This window comes from Dreissena polymorpha, chromosome 1, assembly GCF_020536995.1.
Source record: "Dreissena polymorpha isolate Duluth1 chromosome 1, UMN_Dpol_1.0, whole genome shotgun sequence".
NCBI lineage: Eukaryota > Metazoa > Mollusca > Bivalvia > Myida > Dreissenidae > Dreissena > Dreissena polymorpha.
Window position 1 is genome coordinate 203,272,458 of NC_068355.1, and position 5,940 is coordinate 203,278,397.

The following is a 5,940-nucleotide window of genomic DNA, read 5'->3' on the forward strand; positions in this document are numbered from 1 at the left end:
TGTGTGAGCCACACTACCAAGTGTGTAACTACTTCTGGAAGGCAACATAATTCGGACAAAATAACACTTGTTTTTTTCGTTTTATGTAAACCAAGTGTTTTCTTCTGTAATGATGTTTTAGAAATATGCTTTTCTTAAGTTAAAATTTCAGTAATTAACCTTATTCAGTCAGGCATTCCAGAATACATGGGTGTAAAGGTGACCAATGTCATTTTACTCTTGCATGTTATTAATGTTAATTTCACAAATTTTTAGATTATTTAATGTTTTGCCAAGTCTCGTCTTCTTGTAGTCATCGATAGATTAAAGTCTCATAATAAACTATTCCCGGGCCTCAAGAAGTTATTTTAGTGAGCATCACAGGTTTATAATCCCAGCCTGAAGTTGCGTGCAATGAGACTGTCAATGTAAACATTGAGCATTGTTAAATACTGAAATCACTTGCCTAACTTGCAGTGTAATCTTCAAAAAAATAAGCATTGGTGTTTATGTGGTTTAAAAAAATGATAACCAGTTATAAAACAGAAAAAAAAATGCGTCCATTTGCCTTATACTCGCCCTTCAGCAAATGGACCATTTATGAATTGTAATAACAGCTGTATTAAGAATAGTGTTCGACCCACAATACACGTTGACTTACTTAACCCGTGTTTCGAAGGTACAGTTAAGTCCGGTAATCTTGCGCGTCCGGTAATCTTGCGCACTTCGCATTTGCGAATCTAGCAGACGACGAATGGTTTTCTTTAGTGATGAAAGATGGAATTTCACATTTTAAAGAATTAACGGATTTAAAAGATACGTATCCCAGTGTGACCCAAATTCGACGATGTAACTGTTACATGAAGCAATATTTAGCAAATAATGAAAGAAATAATGAAATGTTTAATAGCACAAAATAATAATTTTAAACTTGGCTGTATAAATTTAAAATGATTCCAAGACAATAATCATCCATTTAATCAATACAAATAGAACATCGTCGAATTTAGGTGTCGTCGAATTTGGGTTGCGGTAGGATATTCCATGCAAAATTAAATTCGATCATTACATTTAAACACCGGTTGCGTCATCCCTATACATGGTAAACACTGGCCTTCTTATGAAAACTTCAAAATGAATCACAAATTCCCTGCAGTCTTTAGCGTTTTCATACTTTAAATTAAGAATTCATAAATCCAATGTGTAATTAAGCATTCCATTGCACAATATCCGATCAGTTATGGTATTTTTTGCCATGAAAATATATCAGACGACATAGTAATCATTTCCCGCCATTCTGTCAAACCAATTTGGTATGATCTCCGCATGGGCAATGGCCTAGTTTTGATATTTTCTGTACACTATGGAAGCATGATCGTGGTATCAAACCTGTTATGCTTTTTTTTTCACGCATACCGGTACTTTTTTATTACATTGTTGTAATTGTCCACTATTATTAGTGATTATATATTTTTTGATTTGTAGTGAACAAAAACTGCACTAGAAATCCACATTTAATTTCAATGGTTTTGCAAACTGATTTTTAAAATATTTTTCTGGAATGTTTTTTGTCAATAATTGGACACCATATGTCTACAATTTTGCCTAAACGAGGTCATTATACAAAGTGCGTAAGATTACCGGACACTGTGATAGTTTGAAAATGAGGTGAGTCATGTTTGTTTTGAAATCAAATCGGACAGTTCTTCACTGAATTAATCAGATATTTTTGTGTTAATAAGCACATGAACTTATAATTTTCATAATAAATTTAGATATTATGTTGCCAATTTATAAAAGAACATGTTTTTAAAACAATTGACCCTTAACTGCGCAAGATTACCGGACAGCATCGTAAGAACTCTCTGTCTGGTTGATTATTCTTTATCACATATCAAGCACTGGTACTTACCATTTTCCGATACATGAAGATGGTTTTCCTTTCGATGTGTCGTTTAACTTAACATGAAGATATGAATTTAGTAAGGAGGGATTAATTTTAAGTTGGAACATTAAATTCCAAAGCTTATTTCAGCACCGCATCATACGGGTCTCTGAAAATCTACCCAGCCTAACCCCAAATGTAAGAGATAATTGCATTGGCCAAAATTCACAAAACAGAGCTGACTGGTTTTTATTTTATTTACGTAGACTGTCAGCGGAGCAGCATTAACGAAAAACAGTCGGGTGCATATAAGCGCGCTTTTTTTAAATGGCAGACGTTATTTTCTTGTTCAAATGGTATGAGCTTTATCGAACCACAAAATGTAGTCGCACCCAAAATAGATGTTGCTCACTACCAGGAGGGAGATCTCATCAAAGCCACTTACCAAAAACAAACATACGATGCGGTGATCAGTGAAATCCATCGTAAGTAAATTCGTTTGATAGCCAAACTTTTTGGTACCAATCTAAAAGGTTCTTGAATGGGGCGAACACTTTTTTATGACTGAAAGCGTTAAGCCCGCCTCGTCACTAATGTTAATAAATTCCTGTCGGAAAATACCGCAAAATGATATTTCAGTTCGCTCAACGCGGACCTATTTGACGAGGCGGTGTCTCGGTTAACAATGTCCCCTAAAAATGTCCATATTTCAATCGCCGTAGAGCAAGTATATTTCACTTATTGTTTATAACACTGTGTATTGATAAAAAACACAAAGTATTGAAAAAAATCAATATTAAAGTTAAGGGGTCTTCCTGATCATTGTTAAACAATTTGTTGTAAATAGTACAGGTTCGGGCAATCATATTTTCGGATAACGAAAAATAATCTTGTAAATAAATATATTGTCATAATAATAATATTAAAATTTGTATATACTGTTGATTTACAGATGACGAGGTTTCTCTTAAAGCAAGCAAAGCGACCGCCTTAGCATGCTTTCGAGGCAACTTAAGATAGGAAAAAAACTCAAGGTAGGTATTATTTTCAAGGCATGTTCACAGTTCAGTGACAGGCAGGCAGTCCAAAATTACAGGCTTTAATATTTATGAATGTGAGTTGGACACTTAAATGAGACTCAAGAAATTCAATTTGCCTCCATTGAATAAGTGTTATTATAAGTATTTTTTTTATCAGTTGGTCAACACTGCCTATAGATATATGATTTTTTCCCTGTTATAAATGAAACATGAACACATTGTTCACAGTTATCCAATTTCACACTCACTCACTAGCCAGGGGTGAGTGAATTTATTTGAAAAAAAAATCTGATGAACAAACATTCCATAACATTAGCTAATTGTTTGTATGAGTAACTACTCAGTCTAGCCAGAATTTCCAAATGTGAAATTTGATGGACTAAAACAAAGTATTCATGATCGCATGACACAATGCTCAAGTTTGGTTTTCAACACATTTCATGAATGATTTTAGAGTTCAGTGATCAAACACCAACAGAGCCTCGTGATAAGTTGCCTGTAAAGAGGAGCATGAACCCATCAGATGCCTCCGAAGATATTGACCTGACTAACAATGCTGCAAAGCAAAATCTCAGTAGTATGTTGGTTGTCTAATACTTTTTATTTTAATCCCTTAAAAATATATAAAATCCAGTACTTAATGCGTTCAAATCATAAAAACCTGCAACAGTGTCTTGAATATATTGCGTTCGTATTTAAGTTGGTGCTGAATGTCAAATTGTGTTATCCATCACCAGTTTACTTACAAGGTTTGCTGTATTGAAGCGTTCTCAATTTGAAAATACTAATGTTGTGATCAAATGTGTAATTATTTGTTTGAATACTTTGATAATAAGTACACTCAATATTGACTAAATAAAAAGACATTATGTCTATATTTGTAATACTGTCCAGCTGGATCATTTAGACTTCTTGTTTAGTTTAAGATGTGACTACATTTGTTATCTAAATGATTTCAGAGCAAAGTGCTCAAACACCTACAGAGCCTCGTGACAAGTTGCTTGTACACAGAAGAGCCTGATCCCATCAGATGCCTCCGAAGAGATTGAAAAGAACTGTTTACGGACATTTTCAAAACTGTTTTAGAACATTTGTTCCAGACTTATTTGAAGCAACCCTTCGAAACTGTTCTAAACATTTCTAGAATTGTACTGGAACACACCGGCTAGAACTGTTCTGTAATCATACTGAAAATGTTCTAGAATTATTTTGGAACAGTTGTTGAACGTTAAATGAGAAAAAATTTCTAGAACAATTCTATAACAGTTCTGGAAATTTATTCAAGAAAAATTCTGGAATAGTTCTAGAACGATAGTTCAAGAATTGTTCTAGAACAGTTGTTGAACGTTAAATGAGAAAAATTTCTAGAACAATTCTATAACAGTTCTGGAAATTTATTCAAGAAAAATTCTGGAATAGTTCTAGAACGCTAGTTCAAGAATTGTTCTAGAACAAACCTTCAGAACTGTTTCAGAACAAATTGTTCTAGAAATTATTCTCATTTAACGTTCAACAACTGTTCTAAATCGTTCTAGAGCATTTTAAGGATGATTCCAGAACACTTCTAGTCATTAGTTCCAGTACAATTCTAGAAATGTTATAGAACAGTTCTAAAAATCTTCGCAGGGGTAATGTAGACAATTTAAAATTTAAAATGAGTACCGTATACTTGCACTTACAAGACGCCCTCGCTTATAAGACGCACCCTGACTTCAGACTTTATAATGGGTGGATTTGAGACTGACCCACGTGTAAGACGCGGTCAAATTTTGCAGTTAAAATTCATCAGCCGAAAAATGGCAGAATGTTAAAGGAAATCATCAATTAGTTACACATTGAGAATTTTTCAAACTCGCGCTTCATACAATAAGTAATTCACGCAAGTCTGAAAAATAAAACAATCAAACAACAAAGTAAATAATATTTGTTTATTTTATGATATATTAGTGGGTTTTAATTTATTTTCAAGTATTATTCATGCAATAAAAATAATTATCAAATTAACAAAATTTCTAACAATTGTGTATTTAATCATTTGCCCTAACAATTGCAAACAATTGCAAACATATTACTTTTGTAATATCAATGCACAAGCAAAATAGATCGTATCAGTCATCTTAATTGTATGATTTGACAGGTATTGAAAACTTATAGGCAGATATTTTGAAAGCGTTTAGTTTTATTACCTAGATTATGCAAATTTTACGTCAATTGTCTATCAACAATAGGTAACACCTACTTTCATAAAATTAGCCAATCGTGTGATAGAGTGATAGACTCTGAAGCGCAGATCGAAATCACGTGTCAAGAAGAAAGCCATATGCAGATAATTGCATGCGGTCGCTATTTGCTCCCGTTGTTGTTGGCCCTTAATAAATAAGGTGTCATCGGCATTAGTGGGTCGTCTGAATAAATGTGTTTATTTAACAATTGACAGTTGCAAACTGGTAACTTATTTCAGAGGATACCCTTATTGCCAATAATGTCTTAATTGAAAATTAACAACGTGGAACAAAGACGATCAGGCACTGATACAAACTTGTCAAGTAGCATTTGTAATCGGCAGCGTGTTTATTTAACAATTGACAGTTTCAAACTGAGAATTGATTTTGGTTTTGTTTTAAGCATGTTGGCATTGTGTTGCCGCTTACACACGTATACTATAATGGCCATTTTATATGACATTTAACGACGTCGCGCGCAGACAATCAGGTGATACAAACTTTTCAAGAATAATCACGGACAATATAACGTCTTACGCCCCAAAAATAACAAAATTCAAATTAAAAATAATAGACAACAAAATCAGTAACAATACATTTTATTACAAAAAAATCGGTAACTGAACATAGCGTTCCGATACAAGGTACCGGCAAATACAGACTTAAGAGAAAATGCAAATGACTGCCGCGATGATTCAAAACAACTGACTAGTGTCCAACTTGGCTATCATAAGGCCAGTAAACTCGATATATTGAAATTTTTTGTTTATTTTCACCAGTATCTCGCTTATAAGACGCGACCCCAACTGTAACT

At 33.6% G+C, this 5,940-nt stretch overlaps 1 long non-coding RNA gene across 1 annotated transcript; it reads left to right on the forward strand.

The window, feature by feature from the left end:
• The first annotated feature begins 2,226 nt into the window (after positions 1-2,226).
• LOC127864694 (uncharacterized) lies at positions 2,227-4,533 on the forward strand. The gene is made up of 4 exons (XR_008042215.1): positions 2,227-2,349; positions 2,817-2,898; positions 3,359-3,481; positions 3,864-4,533. It is a non-coding gene; the product is annotated as an uncharacterized LOC127864694 (long non-coding RNA).
• The last annotated feature ends 1,407 nt before the right edge of the window (positions 4,534-5,940 follow it).